Raw genomic sequence first — 18,418 nt, forward strand, 5'->3', positions numbered from 1 at the left:
TGTCTGTCTGTCCTACATAGTGGTTGTTACAATCCTTACACTGTATGTTGTAAATGATTCCTGTATTTATTTTCTTAGGCTACTGGGTCTTTTGGCTTACTTAAGATGTTTTGGAGGGCTTTAGATGGTTTGTGTGCTATGGTGATGCCATGTGGTTGTAATAGTCTGTTGGCTATTTCTGAGATGTTTTTGATATATGGCAGTATTATCCTTTTCATAGCTTGTGTTGGTTGTGCTGTAGTGGGTTGAATGGTCAGGCACTTTTTGATAAAGGTGTGTGGGCATCCATTTTGTTGGAAGATCTTGTATAGGCTGTCTGTTTCCTTTTTCTGGAAAGCCTTTTCTGAAGAACTACCAAGGAAAAAACCATACACCCACCACCACTGGCAGGGCAAGCTCCTGTATATAAACAGGGAGCAAACTCCACACTCACTAGCACTGATGATGTTACCTAGTTGGGTAATGAAATGTCTACAAGCAAACAACCAAGTTCAGAGAGCACCAAGAACTCCACAGTAAACATAGGTCCTATGTGTCTTGCCATATCTGTAGAAAGAAACTGGTTAGAGGCTTTACCAAGGCAGAGTTAACCTGAATATTGGGCTGCATATAATAAAATGGATATTTTTGTTCATAATAAAGACCTTTTCACAATGACACAGCTAGGTTATTTTAGACCTGGACTTAACAATGTTATTGGAGTCCTCTTTAGATAGCCATATGCAATCTTTTCAGTTTTAAGGAATAACTAGCATCTATTTTCTCCTCAGACCTCCTCACCCTTCTGTAATTGGCAACAGCTCCAACATTACTTGTATATTGGGGATTTGTTTGTCTACTCTGATTTAAAAACTGCATGTGCAATTTTGCACTTTAAAATTAGTTAAATCATACCACTATGATTTGTACTCTGCAGGAATATAAATGGAGCTTGCTTTGGCCATATTCTTTGTTGCTCAAAAAGATAATATTTGAACAGAATAAAATGAGCATCTATAATCCTGTGTATATCTAACTGCCTGCATTCTATTATAAAATGCTTTTAAAGCAAGAAGAAAGAATGCCAGAGACAGCAATTTTGGTGTGCTTGCTACTCATTCAAATGCTTAAATCAGGCTTGTTGCTATTGGCCAAATGTAGTGCCCTGGACTTTTAGTCTGAGATTCAGCCTTAACTACCCTATTGGTTCCTCTTTTATTAACTAAAACCCCAAATTTAAGTGCAGTTTGGTAGTGTTGGGGCTGAAGTTGACAGAACCATAAAGATGGGACAGAGTCTCCAACTCCATGGTTGGAAAAAGAATAGCCAAAAGTTTGTTGACTTGAAAGGGGGATATAAAGGCCTGGAACCAACATAACACACACACACATTCACACATATACGTTCTTGTGTTCTGTAGTAACCAGGTCTTCATGGATATGATCTAGTCATGCCAAATCTAAGAAGCTTCTTTTTTTGGTTAACATGCAATTGAGTGTCTGGAGAATCAAGATTTATTGTGCCTGAGGTTTGGTCTGACAGACATTTAGAACCAATGTTAAGCAAATAGGCAAACTGGGCCATGAAAAATGAAGAAAGAGTACCATCTGTGTCAGTCTGATCTTTTATCCATAAGATGTTCCTCCAGTAATAAGTAATGCTTATGCTTTGTGTCATTCCATTCCAGTTTTTTTTTTCTTTTTCCTTGGATCAATAACACAAATAGAACATGACATATGTGTGATGTGCACTGAGCATCTCTCTTCCTCTACCAAATTCGGGTTCATAATATTTTCATTTGCCTTCCTACCAAGCCATGGGGTTTGGAAATTTAATTTCATGTTTAATGTACATTATTTACTTGAGTTTTCATTCCTTCATATACAGAAAGAACCCAGAATAATCCCACCAAAGGGAAGGCAAAGGAAAAAAATCCTTACTTTTTGCATGAAATATCAAAGTGTCAAAACTTTCTGGCTTCAAAGAATTCCTCACTGACTGCAGACCTATCTCTGGAGGTGCCAACTTTTTAAAAAAGGAATTTTTGACTAAATGAATACATCAGCATTCTTAAGAAGTTTTATATGAAATTCAGCTTGTGTATTATTGTTTCATTGTGAAGACACTGAACATTCCACAAAGGACATTATTAATAATTATGCCTCATCATCCATCTGTATACTCCTATTAGAAATACAGAATGTTACAGCATCATGAATATACTTTTTTATGCCATCCAAATGGCTGGTGTCATGTTCCCCATTGAAAATGAATATCCAGTTCTCTAAATTATTTATAAAGACCAGGATTATGGCCTTGAGCTCTTACTGTTCAATGTTTTAAATTAGATGCACACTTCTCAACTGCAACAAATCCTATAGGTGTATTTACATTTGGGGGGGGGGGTTGCAGTTCAACAAGTGTGATAGGGAAAATTAGCATCAAAGCTTTTGTTATGGTTTTAATTTCAAGAATCAGAATCTATTGATTTATGACCTTCTAGGCAAGAGTTAATCTTTGGGATTAGCTTTAAATTTTAACCACATATTCTGTGAAATTTGAATCTAAATGCACTATTTATATACCTCTGTTTTAACACCCTACATAATCTTCTGTAAGCTACACCTAAAGGAAGGAACCAAAATGAGGACATTCTTGAGAAACAAATCCTTTTATAGATGAGGCTTTGTTCGTTTTGGTGCCTTCGTTGGTTTTTGGTGCCTCCTGGTGACTGCCTGGACAAGTCTCTGCAGTTTTCTTGACAAGGTTTTTTGGAAGTGGCATGCCATTGCCTCCTTCCTAGGATTGAAAAAGAGAGACTGGCCCAAGGTCACCTAGTTGGCCTCGTGACTAAGGTGGGACTAGAACTCATGGTCTCCTGGTTTCCAGCCTGTTGCCTTAATCACTACACCAAACTGGCTTTTATATGGATGAGTTAGCAAGCTTGTTATTAACGCAGGGGAAATTTTTTTCTTGCGAAGGAAACTTACTTACCACAAAGGGGCAGCCATCCAAAATTGTTAAAAAGATTATTGCAGCAATCTAAACAGTTAAAAGGCTAAAATATAGGATCTTTATCAGGAACAATGAAATATTTAAAAAGTAATATCTCCCTCAAGTTGAGCTTGATCCTGGGAACTTACAGAGGCATATCCATGTAGTTTTCTTGGCATGATCTGTTTGTTTACTGTATTTTATTTATTATTTAAATTTTTAAGGCCACCCAAAAACGATACTGGGCAGCATCCAGAAGTGGTTTGTTATGTAGAAGTGGTTTGCCCTTGCTGTCTTCAGGGATGTTTTTTTGACTCCTCAGTCTAGCTCTCATTCCTGGAATTCTCTGTCTCCTATCCAAGTACTAAATCCTGCTTAGCTTCCAAGCCCAAACAAGACCAGGTCCTTTACATAATTTATGTAAATACAATTTTAAAAATAAGAGCTCAGGAGCCCATAATAGTTACAAGAAGTTAAAAAAAAACATAAAAATAAAGGATATTAAAATATAAGATCTAGTCCTCAAATGCTAGCAAATGGACATTTAAATAAAAATGCATTTGTGTAAGCATTTTTATTTAAATGCAATTTTAAAAGGATTGTCTTGCTCTGTTACTCCCAAATATCTGTGATGTGTTTCTTCAATCTCCTACATATTATTTATATGCTGATTATGTGCTACAGAGATATTATTTATTTATTTAGCAAATTTATATGGCTGCCCATCTCACAAAAAGTGACTCTGGGTGGCATACAACAATTAATTAGAGCAATAAATATATAAAAGCAGTCATTATTAAAATGTAAAAAAATGTTATTTCATTTCCAATATTTAACTATTTTGCAGGATTAATATTAAATGAGAAGGGCCCTGAATTTGTAAATCATAGGGCTTACTCAAATATGCTATCCAATACAGTCAAAAGAGTGCCATTTTTTTTTCAGTCTTAACTCCTTAATATCCCAGGAATAAAGGGACTGAAGAGTTGCATCCTGCATGAACAGTGCATTTACACCTTTCATTATGTAGTTGTTAAAGATAAGGAACCTTTTAGGGAGAAAGAAATAGCAATTTTAATTCAGCAGGAGAAACATGTCTGCATATATAACTTTCAGATCTAGAGTTGTAAGCTCTCAGTGGTTTGCCTGAACGATGAATTAATATTTCTTTCTTTGATATCAGATTAAAAAAAAAAATCTCAGGGTCTTTGTCATCCTTTCTGTGAACTTGTGGATCAAATTCATATTAAAAACAGGTTATCCACCTATTCCTAATTCATCACTTGATGAGACAGCAAAAATTAATCTGCAACACGAATAATAAACAAACGGAACAAGATTGAAAGTATTTCCATTGAATTTGTTCACACATTAAATTATTAACCCAAATTTCCTGAACACCAATGTTGAAAAATGTATACTCATTAGTAAATTGACTCATAGACTTAACCACTACAAAAATTGTTCCAAAATATCATAGTTTCTTCCTTAAATTATTCTAACTATATTTGAAAAACTGATAAAATTGCTGATTTCTGTTTTGCAGATCTCTCTCCAATTCTGACTTAATATTTGCTGTTCAATTTTTCTGAAGTTCTGTAACTGTTCTTGCATGTTCTTTTAAATAAAGGCTTATCATTGTGGTTTCTGTAAGACAGGGTTCCTCAACCTCAGCAACTTTAAGATGGGTGGACTTCATGGCTGGCTGGGGAATTCTGGGAGTTGAAGTCCACCCATCTTAAAGTTGCTGAGGTTGAGGATACCTGCTGTAAGGCACAGAATGTTTTATGATTTCAGAGTTTCAGGGCATGTTGAACAAACACCATCTCAAAGCATTACTCATTCTGGAATGCAAAAGCAAAGCAAACTGAAATATTCAGCTACATTTTTACCTCTATTTCCTAAAAAAAGTCTACAAGGGTATTGATTTCTTCAGGAAAATTGCTCTGAAAATATTGTTATGGTTGTTCATTGGCAGCAGCAAAGCTCTTTTAAGTAGCTTGCTACTTTGCATGATTTTTATTTTTTTATATTTGCTCCAACATTCTGTATTATTTGGGAACAGATCCCTTGTGACAGGCACTTGAAATATGCGATAGGTGCTAATATGTCTATGGAAGTTTTATTTACTGTTTTGATTTTTTTTTAATTATCTGGAAATAATTATTTGAAGGAAACTTTTTTAATTTGTACATATATCAAATTGCTTATCTCAGATTAAACATCAATATAAATATATAGCTAAGAACCCTTTAAATAAATGCTGACATATTTATTTAGAGGGATTTCTACATACATTTCTTCACAGAATTCAAACTGGCACATTTAAACAAGAAATCATTATGATACAATTAGAATGTCATTATGTGATCTATCTAACATCATGGCAGTTTTTAGCAACAGTTATATGGCATTTCACACATTAAAGGCTGAAAAACATACTGTATTTAGAAGCCATTTGAATGGAAACATAATTTTAATCCTTATTCACATGACAGACTTAGTATTTAGAATAATCCCAGTCTGAAAATTGCAGACAATTTTCCCCCCCTTTTTTGGAAGTCATGGACAAGCAAGAGTCTTAATACTTTGGATTATCTTATTACTAATGAACTCTTTAAGCCATTTCAGTTACTATAAGATGAATTTTTCTGGCTCAGAATTGTGAAATGGCAATATTTGCATCATCTAAAACTTCTGAATTACTATCACTATTACTATTACTACTTGAATTTTGAATGATTTCACCCTACATTTTAAAATAAACAATTAAAGTAGAATGATTTGCAATAATTCTGGAATAAGATATTAACAAATCAACAGTTACATCTTAAAGTATATAAAGTAGGTTCATAATGAGAGGAGATTAATTTAACAAACATTTTTCTTTCATATTGGCTGGACATCTCAGGGAACATTCGAAAACGGTTGACTACCAACCTCACCCTCCCTCTGCTGGAAGTGTAAAATTGGTGACAGGACATTTATTCATATAATATAGGATTATTAATTTTTCCTATATTATATTCATATAATATAGGAAAAAATTCCCATAGTAGGAATTTAAACCTATGGATATTAAACCCAATTTTGGTTTAATATCCATAGGTTTGTTAGTTTGGTGTTTCAGATATCAGTTTGGTTGACAGATGTGAATGTACCTTATAACAAGAACAATAAAAATAAGAATAAGGCTAGGATGAGAGAGGGGAAGAAAAGGAAGAGGAAAAGGAAAAGAAAGAGGAGGAGGGATTGCTATATGGAAAAACTATGGGTTTACAGAGCCTGTGATGCTCAGTAAAATTATTATCTTGGTTCAATCATATTGTTTACCTTCTGTTTATATATATGCTTTATAAATAAACTAGAAAGGTGGATTAATATTATTTCATATAGGTTTAAAGATTCAATGATATGTTGAAAAATAGCATTGAGTTATTTTTTTTTTCAAAATGTGTTTCTTCTTCTTTTCCTTTCTGTACATAAAAGCAATTAAAATAATATTTTATGGCTGCCCATCTCACCAAAGGTGACTTTGGGTGGCGTATAATAATCCAGTAAAAATAGCGCATATATAAAAACTATAATATAAATATATAAAAAGTCAGTGTTAAGAATTAAATAGTATTAAAATTAAAATATAAAAACCCCAGGCATGGAGAGAGTGAGTATATCCAATAAATAATGGGGCTGTATAAACATGTCTCTGATTCCCTGGGATTTCCAGGCCTGATGACCTAACCAGGTCTCAAGAGACTTACGGAACATTAAGAGGGACGGAGCCAACCACAAACATCGGGTGGGGTGGAGAATGTTCCACAAGGAGGGAGCCATGGTAGAGAAGGCCCGCCTCTTGGGACCCACCAAATACAAGTCACTGGCCATTGGAATGTGTAGCACACCTTCCCTTCCAGATCTACTGGGATGGGCTAATGTGATTGGGAAGAGGCAGTCCCTCAGATGACCCAGCCCTGTTCCGTGAAGGGCTTTAAAGGTTAAAACCAGCACCATGAATTGGACCTGGAAGCAAACTGGCAGCCAATTCAGCTTGCTAAGCAGAGGTGTGACAAGTGATGTTCTGGGAGCACACATAACTGCCCGCATCACTGCATTCTGCACCAGCTGAAGCTTCTGGATACTCTTCAAGGGCAGCCCCATGTAAAGCACATTACAATAGTCCAATCTGGAGGTGACTAGGGCATGAGTGACTGGGAGCAGAGCCTCTCAATCCAGAAACAGGCACAACTGATGCACAACACGAAGCTGTACAAAGGCCCTCCTAGCCATGACTGCCACCTGCTCTTTGAGCAGGAGTCATGAGTCAAGGAGGACCCCTGGATTGCACCCTCGGTCTGCCTGGGGCAGTGCCACCCCATCCATCACCAAAGATGGCATAGTTCTAAAACCAGCAGGCCCCAAAACCCAGAGCCACTCAGTCTTGCCAGGGTTCAGTCAGGGGCAGAGATATAGAGTTGGGTATCATCAGTGTACTGATGATATCCCACCCCATGGCAATGGATGAGCTCATCCAGAGGCCTTATGTAGATGTTGAATAGGAGAGGGGAGAGCACCAAACCCTGGGGTACCCCACATAATAGGCACCAAGGGTGGGACCTCTCTTCCTCAATCACCACCGACTGGAATCAACTCTGAAAAAAGGAGGTAAACCAGTATAGCACCATGCCACCCACCCCCAGTCCTCCTCTGAGGCAATCCAGAAGGATACCATGGACAATGGTATGGAAGGCCCCTGTGAGGTCAAGTAGGGCAAGGGTGGACACACAACCCTTATCCTGCCCACGCCAGAGATCACCCAAAAGAATGACTAATGCTGTTTCTGTCCCATCACCCAGGTCTGAATCCTGACTGAAAAGGATCCAGATAATCCGCTTCATCCAAGGCTCTTGAAACTGCTGTGCTACCACCTTCTCAATCACTTTCCCCAAAAAGGGGAGGTTAGATATTGGATGAAAATTGTCCAGTATGGTCTGGTCCAGCGATGGCTTCTTGGGAAAGGGGTGATCAAGGCCTCTTTAAAAGGTAGGGGAAAACCCACTCACTCAAAGAAGAATTAATCACTGCTAGAACATACTCACACCACATATACACACCCGGGCCACTTTCACAAGCCAGGAGGAGCATGGATCTAAAGAAAAGATGGCTGAGCTCATAGTCCTAAGGACCCTGTCTACTTCCTCCGATCCAACAGGTTCAAACTGTTCTCAGATAACCCAGAAAAGACTCACCCAGGCATCTCCTCTGGACCTGCAACAAGACTGGCATCTAGCTGCAAATGAATCTGAGTGATTTTGTCTGACAGATATGGAGCAAATTCCTCTGCATACCCCTGCAACAGGTCCCTGGGCCCCCTTTACCCAAGAGGGCTCGTGTCACTGAAACAGGGCTTCAGGGTGGCATGATACAATGGATACAGTGGGGGGGGGGGGAAGTACTGCCGCTTCACTGCCCTTACCTCCACAAGGTAGGCCTTAATAGCAGCTGGCTCTAACCCATGTTCAGTCGAGTTTGTCCTTGGTTGAGCACCAGCGACACTCCAGTTGTCTCTTCTCTCATTTCATCTCCTTCAATTCCACTGTAAAACATGGGGAATGGCAGGATCCATGAGAGGAGAGAGGTTGCATGGGTGTGTTCCAATCCAATGCTTCAGCTGCCTCCTTATTCAAAGCAGCAAGTAAGGCTTCAGACAGACCATGCAGCAGATCAACAGGTACAATTGCCAGCTCCCTCTTAAACCGATCCAGTTCCATCAGTCTCTGGGGATGGACCAGTCTAATGGGTCCAGCCTCCCTGCAGTGGATAGTGGCACTAGAGAATCCCATGGAAATCAGGGTGTGATATGCCATGAGAAGCTCCCCCAATTTCAGATCACATAGCCACAGGTTCTGGATGGCCTAGGATAGGCCCATGCCCATTGTGATGGCCATGAACTCCCGAGCCACCTCAGATCCCACTCCTAAAGAAGGCTGATTGAAGTCCCCTACAACCATAAGTCTGGGGAACTCCACTGCCAGCCCAGAAATGGAGTCAAGGACTCAGGCAGGGAGGTTGCTATGTAGCAGGGAGGCTGGTACAACAACAAGAATCGCAACTGATCATTAGAGCCCAACCTAATGAACAGGGTCTTACATCCAGTGACCTATGGTGCAGAACCCCTGAAAGCCGCAAGGGATTCCCAGATGACAACTGCCACACACTCCCACCCCTGCCCCAGAGTCTTGGCTGTTGCCACACCCGAAACCTCACTGGGCATATTTTCAGAAGGGCTACCACCATTTCCAGACCCAGCGAGGTTTTGGTAATACATACCAGGTTGGCCCTCACATCAATTAAATCACTGATGAGGGAGGCCTTATTACAGACTGACCTGGCATTCAGTAGCAGCAGCCAGAGGCCAGGACCCCTGAAGGTCTGCTGACAAAGCACTGGGGTAGAGACCAAGGAGCTAGTACACAAAACCAGTATAAGACAACTCCCTGTCTCCCAACATAACTCCCCATGCCCATCACCACCATAATACCATGGCCTGGGTCCACCCCCACAATGGTAGCCCCATCCTGAAAACCAAGTCCCCCAAGACGAGGGACTGGGAACCTCCCACTGTCTTCACCAACCATCCCTGGGAGAGGAAGCTGGACACCCCAAGGCACTACAGCTTCATCAGCTCTCAGCACCATCAGGGTACGTAGCTGCCACCTCCCCACACACTACCATATCTGTGGTAGATTGCAGTAGAGACCAAGGCTATCAGGAAGGAGGGGGGTGCATTCCAGGAAGGGCAGGGAGACAAACACATTCTGGAGTTGGAACATGGGAAGCGTAAGAGGTTCAGGATAGCCACTCCCTAGAATCTCCCAAAGCATATCCACTAGTTGCAGTAGTACAGATTTAGTCTGCAAGATTCTGTTTATATGGTATAAGCAATAAAAGAACTTAATTTGGATGAACTGTTTCCTTGCTGTTGGGCCTGGCAATACCCTCACACACATTACAACACTCTCACACTCACCCTCACTCACCGTGGCTCACACACTCACAGGAGCCCTCCTCTGCCACTCCCACTACCTGGCAGAGTGCTCCTCTCATTCACCCACCCCCCAATTCCTCTGGCTCTCACCCAGAAGGAGGAATCAGACAATTCACAAGAGCAAAAAAAAAAAAAAAAAAATCCGAAGGCACTCAGGACACAGATGTTGTTTCTTCCTTTTTTCTCCCTGCCTTCCTTTTCAGGGCTACCCAGAGGGCAGGCAAAAGTAACCTTTGTGGGAGGAGAAGGGGGTCCACAGTAGTCTGCCACTCTACTGCCACACCCCCCTGCTTGGCCTCCACCCACACTTCCAAAGCCCAACGTCCCACAAGAAGCATAAACAGTACAGGAAGGAAACTCAGCAATAACAAAGCCATCCAGCCGTAGAAGTTCCACTGAAGCACCAGCAAAAGCCCAGTGGTAGAAAGCAACTACCAGCAGCAGCCAGCCGAATCTGGTTCCAACAGTGGCGTCCAGCATCCAGCAGTGGCAGCCCACGGCAGCCTGCCTCTGAGCCCCCTGTCTCAGTGTGTGTCTGTGTGTTTGTATACACACATACACATACGTATATACACACATACTATCAACTGTTGGACTCCTTTCAAAGATAGTTTTAAAATCAATCCTTGGACATTTTCTGTTGTTGAATTAAAACTAAATACTATGCAGATGAATGGCTGAATCAAGAGAAGTGCATTAATGTCTGAGAACATTACTTTAGATGATAGCCACAACTGTGATAAAAAATAATAAAATGCTATATTGTCATTTCCAATCAATCCGATCAATGATTTTCAAAGCATGAAAAACAAATTTTGAAATTACTTTCCTTGCTTGACTTCAACAGATTGAGGTTGCTATGAAGCTGAAGGTCACATACGTGAAATGAGTTGATGCCAACCCAGATTTTTTTCCTCATACAATAGGTAGCTGAGATTAGCTTGTCAAACTAACATTTTAAGTTAAAGTTTTTTTTAAAAAAAAGGTTTAAAAAGTTTCACAGTGTTTCATTTTAAAGAATTAAGAATCCCATGTCATCCTAACCAGTTTTAAAGAAAATATAAGTGAAATAATAATCTACCATCATATTTTTAACTTATTGACACAATGTATGGAAGGGAAAAGGTAATTATTTATACTGGCCATATCACTGATCTTGAACTAAAGAAGAGAGTGGTAACTACATGCCGCCTGCCACCTTTTTCACCTTCAGCCTGACACAGATATCAGAAGAAAAGAAAATATAAAATCATCCAATAACAGAGTGGAGAAGCTGGGAGACCTGCCTTAGGCACAAAGCCAGCTGGCCCAAACCTTTGGCCTCTCTCTCTCAGCCCCAGGAAGAGGCAAGGGCAAACCGCTGCTGAAATCTTGGCAGGAAAACTTCAGGGACTTGTCCAGGCAGTTGCCAGGAGTCAACACTGACTTGAAGGAACAGCAACAAGAACAACAAAAAGGATTAAAAATTCCAGACTACATACATGTTTTCCTTTAACATAGCTATGGGAATGGTGAGTTGCATAACTCAAGATTGGGTGGGAAGGAGTGTCATAAGTGGGTGTGCTAAAAGTTATGTTTTTAGTTCCACAATGTATACATTGACAAATGGCTTCATGGTAGCCTTTGTACAGGGACATCCTTGAATATATTGTTGCTATAGCAACTGCCATCTCAGGCAGTTTCTCAGAGGCATACAGCACTTTTCTGGTGAAACACCCGTTAGCCTTGCAGTCAAGCAATACTGTACATGGCAAGAAAAGAAAGGCAATCCTTTTGTTTTAAGAAATGCTCAATAGGTGGAGTGCTCATTTGCTAATGTGACTTTATTTAAAATGGTACTATATACAACTGGAAACCACCCCATTTATAGGGTGTCTCTCTGGGGCCTAAAATGAAATGTGTGCACTTGACAGTAAAATAATAAATGGAACCGGGACACCCTGATCCCTCCCCTTATTTATTTAAATGGAAAAAGGATCTGGAAACACACACGTAATGACACTGAGTGGATTTAGCCACAAGTGGATTTAAGAATTTCACATTTCCCATGGGAAAAGATGGCAGAGAGTTCCATAACACAGCCATGAAAACATTTAGTTTTGTTTAGGGGCAACAGGTTTCACATTTATATCCTTCCCTGCTCTAACACTAAAGTACACTATTCACTCATAACATAAATGGTAAGATAAGAAACAAATAATACTTTTCATGTGACAGTGAGAGTTTAGTCATGTGTAAACTAGAAGAAACTTAGTAGACTTCACAGCTAGCTATACTGAGAGCTTCTTCAATTAGTTACGAAGAATTTGAATAGTCTGACAGTGATCCATGAAAGTTTATGAATTTGTTTAAGGTGCCGTAAAAGTGTTAGAAGAAGTTGAATGATCATGACAGATTACCCCAACAAAATCAATGGTCTACTCTAATGATTTCTCCTTGACTGCATAGAAAGAAAGCCTACAAGGAAAATAAGACTCAGTGTCCATACATTAGCCAATGCTCAGTTCCCAACTCTTGCTACTCTTTAAAGCACGTAGACAGGCAAGCTATGATCACGTATGCATTATTTCTACAGAAACTGTTTCTTCCAAGATGCCCATATTTTTTTTTAATTTAAAAAATCCTCTTTTTTTCCTAGAGCATGGTGCTTGCAGATGTGTTTGCCTGCTTGTCTATATATTTACACATTCTGACATTATTTTCACAATCTTTTCATAGTTAAAAATAAAGGTAAATATGCATAGCATATTAAAATAAACACTGGCTATATAAGATTTCAACATTTATTTATTTATTTATTTATTTATTTATTTATTTATTTATTTATTTATTTATTTACTATTTCAGCCCTTCCTATAAACCAGCAATAAATATAGTTTAATATAATATTAAATATTCCAGCCAAAAGCTGTAAAGAAAGGGATGGCTTTAATGTATATGCTCCCTCTCCCAATGACCATGTGATAATAAAATCACTTCTCCCACTTCCCTAGATATGAATTTCTGCCATAATCATTGGGGGAGGGGCTTTAACTGAAGATACAGCAAGTCATCAAAAAACAGTATGCTTCATATTGCAGACAAAACTTTCTTATGATCCCATAGTATGACATTGCACTTAATAAACCTTTATTTCAGTTTTGGGTTTTTCTACATAACAGCAGCTATGTATAGTTCAATCAAAATAAAGGTCATGATATATGCCAGCTTTTTAAACAGAAACAATCTACCAAAAAAGCTTCTTTTACAGGGTATTTAAGCATGCACTGTAACATGATTTCATCCTGAGTTCTTTTTAACTGTTCCCATTCAGAAAACATCTTTAGAAATGACTTACAAAGATACATTTGTCAAAGAACTGCCGAAGATTAAAGAGAATATCCTAGGAAGCACATTCCAATGTTTTTCTAAGTAATTCTCAATATGGGCCTTTGGCCATTGTGAAATTACAATAAGGCCTAGAAGCAAATTGTGTATTCTGTTCTGTTTCCACATGGGTGTCATATGCCAAGATTTGAGTCCCATGCCATAAGGTAAGAGATTTAAGGTCACATCTAAGGTAGTTCCCTTAGTGTCAGAAGGATAAGGGTGGGAAGATGGAGGAATCAATAAGTTCTGAAAGATTACCCAGCCTTCTAATTCTGATTCAGAATCTGCTACAGCACAGAAGGCAGTGGCTTCACCAGCTTGGATCCATGACCCTGAAATACCATGAATTAACCTTTCCTGAAAAAAATTCAGTACACTCTCAAGATAATTGCAACAAAATATTATTGTTGGCAAGAAAGTTGTCCCTGCAAAACCTTAGAGCAGTTTCCATGGTACCTTGCATTTATCTGAATACATTTTGAAACTTGAAAAAGACTGGAAAGTTAAACAAAAACAAAAACTTTTCTGTCTTGAAAATACAAATGTATCAGTATAGACCTGTCAGGTATTAAGGCCACTTGAAGGAGTTTAAATTTAGTACTAGACAATCTCAGAAGACTATGGAGGAAAAGAAAAAGAAAAAGAGGAGTGCACCTTTCAATGCAAACATATCTAAATTGTATCTCCCAATATTTTACTCCATAACTATAATGCCCATTTTACCTATATATTTTTAATTTTCATGCTGCAAATGAGATCTGAGTTTCAGATTTATTCATTCAACTTACCAAGATAGCTACCTATTAATGTATGCCTCTTCAGCTCTCTCTCTGCGTGTGTGTATACACACACAAACATGAGACATTAACTGGGAAATAAAACCCAAAAATTAGTATGTAGTACCTGCCCATAGGATATATAAAATGTGTGATCTTTGTTCATACAAGATATAATTTCCTGCATATAAACACTCTGGGTAAAATAGCCCTCAATATTTTACTGCTTTTCCTATTTCATGACATATATTTTGCAAGCCCCCAAAGAATAGAAAGAAAGGAAAAGGAATTTCCAAGTAAAGAAGAAGATTCCAGAAAATAATTATATTCACTGTGTGCCAGTAACTTAAATAATTTGCTACAGGACCTGGTGGACTCACTTGCCTACTCCCCTTTTCATTTTGCAATTCTAATATTTTGTTTCAATTTGGTTTATTGATTTAATTCTGCACTGTTTGACTTTACAGGGGCCATTTGTGCTCTTTTCAAGTGCCACTTGGTATTGATTCTGCAAAAGCCTATAGTTTCTGTAATTGGTCTAACACTTCTTGGGAGTTGAGTTGGCTTCTGATCGAAGTATTCGCAGAAATGGGGAGAATTTAAAACAGCTTGGTAGTCAAGGCCAATTATATTGGTAACATTATCATGAGCATTTGGTTTGTAAAACATCAGTTTTCTAGACAGGTGAGTTAACAAGCTGTGATACACCATGGTGCTTAGCTGGGAAGCAAATGGCACATGAGGAATGTCAGTTATCCTGAACTACATACTACATCAGTTGAATGACAAATGAGCCATTGTTTTCAGAAGGATAAAACCAACACAACATATAATAGCATTTCTGAATGGGTGTGATTGTTATTCAAGTAGTGTTATGCACTATACTGCCTACAGAACAGCTAGTATGAGGCATGATTAACTTTTAATTCTCCTTATGTCATTGGACATCATTGGCTGGTGCTTATTGGACCTGATAATGAACAAAGTAGAGTGTGAGAGCTATAGGTTTCATCAGCAGAAGTACTTGATTGAGAGAAGTTTTTTTTTTTTTTTGCTTTTATATATAGAAAGAAAGGAAAAGATAAAAAAAACAGAAAAGAAAAAAGAACAATAACTGTTATAATATGTATATGTATACACACACACACACACGCACACACGCACACACAGTTTTTAAACACAGCATTAAACTTAGTCCACACAACATAATTGACCACTCTTTCCATTATACTTATAAAGAATTATTTCATAAGCAGAGACCATATATCATCTACCCAAGATTTGTAAATCTGGGATAACACTGTCTTTCCATCCAGAGTAGCATTTTTCATTTGTTTTCTCCCCCTCCTCCTCCTCCTCCTCCTCCCCCTCCCCCTTCCCTTCTCCCTCTCCTCTATCCTCCATGCTCAGTTAATCCATAGCTGTTCATGTAATGATAAATGTTAATTTTTGACTATATAATTCAAAGTTGTATTCATATTATTAAGCCATATTATTCTTTCTGTAACCATATTAACTAACTTATGAATATACAACCCACATCATATGCTTAAAAGTGACCTCTATAATTTTGCACTTTCAGTGTCATGAAATTGAAATCCTTTTCAAACATTCTCTACAGTATACAACAAACATGAAAATTACTGTTGCTACATTAATCTCATCTTAAAATTCTTTACAACTTTTAACCAGTAGAAGGTTAATAAGTGACATTAGGACTTTTTACTCCAAGTTCCATCTTAACAAGGCTGATTAATTATCTACAGAAATATTGCAGATTTGGTATTGTCCAAAACTCATTTCAGTGCTGACAGAAGTTGAGGAGTTGCATCTTGGCCAAATAAAGAAATCAAAGTATATTTTACATCATTATACTACCATTCTGATTGGCAGTTAGCTGATCTAAAGCATTAGTATCCATGCTTTTACCACAACTTATAAGTAAATACCTGCCATTTTCAGACCAGGATAACCTCAAAATATAAGTTTATCATATCATAAAAATTTTGTTTTTGGTTAGTAATGGAATTTACAAAATGACAAAAAATGTTATGACATTTGAAATACTCCAGATTTTTGAAGAATGGGGTCAGAAATTAGTAGCTACAATGTCAACAATGATGCCTGCTTCTATGAAAAGAATAGAATGTCTGTGTCCAAGAGATGTTAACAAATGAATGATAGATGTGAAAGAGAATATTTTGAGAGATTTACAGCATAAAGAGGTGGAACAAATTTTGTCTGACATAAAAATATTAAAACCAGAAATACTGGAAAATAAAAAAAGTGTGGAATATAAGACAGAGAAGACAAGTAAACTGGAAACAGAAATGACAAGCCAAGAGACTGACCTGGGTAAGGATTTTCTAAGGAACATAGAAAGGAAGTTGGTTAAAGCTTTGAAAATTAAAGTGGAAATACAAATGATATACCAAGAGAATGACATGGATAATGACTTTTATTGGAATTACAAAAGAGGTTTGCTAAAGCCTTTAAGAAGTCTTTGGGATGGGAAAAAGAAGAATTGAAGGGAGATCAAATCCTACAACAACATCTGAATGAATTAAAGACCAAGATTGTTAGAGGTAAAGGAAGGAATATAAAGTTGGTTTGTTCAACCAAGGTTAAAATAAATAAGACATGTTTTTAGAAAGCTCTGGTAACCCTTTACGGACTTTTTATTGATACCAGGATTGAAACGTTGATGATTTTTGGATCTGCATATGGATAAGGGAGGGGTTATGGGAAGAAGAGATATTTGTTTGTAACCTTATAAGTGGTGAGCAGTTATTAAGTTTGTTTATACTTGTTATAATCAGAAGTCACTTCTTTAAATATTTTTCTTTTTTTTCTTACTTCACCCTTTTTCTTTTTTTTTTCCTTGTACCTTTTATTCTTTCATTCTATCTCTTTCATTTAGTTGTAATTGTTTAGTTTGCATTTGTTTTTACTATTGCAATCAAAATTTTCAGTAGAAATTATTTTTAAAAAATAATTTACTAAGCTGCTATACTATATCTCAATGTAGGTATAGAGCCATCGTGATTATCAATAAGACATAATATATCATCAGAACATATAATAATAATAATAATAATAATAATAACAACAACAACAACAACAACAACAGTTTGTGTTCAACTCCAGCTGCTTTGAGCCCCAAATGTTCTTCAATTGCCTGATAAGAGAGGCCAGTGGTTTCAAGATCATATTAAATATAACAGTAGATAAAGGGTGATCTTGACAAGTTCCACAAGATTTCTTGAAGGTGAGGAAATAATTCCAGTTATAATAATGTTGTGTGAAAGATTAGAGTTCCACATATTAATCCAATTAATTTTTTAAAAGTGGGAATCTATATATGGTCAAAACTTGCTCCAATATTTCACTGTACCATATCTAAGACCTTTTAAGTTCAACCTCATTGGTACATCTCATTCCATATGATATACATCAATCTACTCTGGAAAAACAAATAAAGCAAGATATGAGACAGTGGACTGTCAACACCAGCCCTACTTGATTTAGGCCTAGAAAAACCCTCGAAGAACTTAAGTAGAGGGTATGGGATTTAGACATTCAAGTAGACAGAGCCAAACTTTCCCATCTCTCATACAGAAAAATTGCTCTCTCCCCCTGGACACTCTCCAACTAATTTGTAAAAGTTTGTATGCCCCACACAGAAGGGTTTTCTCCCTAACCCATATAAATATTCTCCCTATTGGGGTAATAGCTGGTTGATACGAAGACTGAGTATGTATTGGCTCAAGCATAGAAGTTGAGTCTGTTTCACACATCCTTTTAAAGTGTCCACTGTACTCACAATGGTGATCAGAGCTGATATATCCATTCTTGAGTCTGATAAACATTCATGATGAGGAGATTGAGGTATTTTTATTAAACCATCAATACCCAGGTGTTCCAAATTCAATAGCAAAATTTTAATTTATAGCTTACCTGATAGAAACTGTTTGGTGCCTTCAGTTAATTGCTAACTCTATAGGGTTTCTTCCTTTTATATACGTATGTACTGTTACTTATGTATGCATTAATGGTGTGTTGTATTTTTTAAATTCTGTAACTTGGCCTTGGACCATAAATGAACAAATAAATAAGTTCAACAAAACCACCACAGTTTAACATTATCTGAGGCTTGTTGCCCTTTTATGAAACTAGATAGCACAGGATGGACAATTAAAAGGCCATATTGGCTGTGGTCCATGTGGCAGGGTTGCTGTCACAATTTTGGCATCAA

General features: G+C 37.7%; 1 protein-coding gene across 1 annotated transcript in view; it reads right to left on the reverse strand.

The window, feature by feature from the left end:
- Window positions 1-18,418, reverse strand: part of GRM7 (glutamate metabotropic receptor 7) — a 421,378-nt gene that overhangs the window by 41,972 nt on the left and 360,988 nt on the right. The gene's annotated exons all lie outside the window — the stretch shown is intronic.

Source organism: Python bivittatus, unplaced genomic scaffold, assembly GCF_059951505.1.
Source record: "Python bivittatus isolate LINGU-HERP-01145 unplaced genomic scaffold, Pbiv_v1 ctg000080_np1212, whole genome shotgun sequence".
Taxonomy (NCBI): domain Eukaryota; kingdom Metazoa; phylum Chordata; class Lepidosauria; order Squamata; family Pythonidae; genus Python; species Python bivittatus.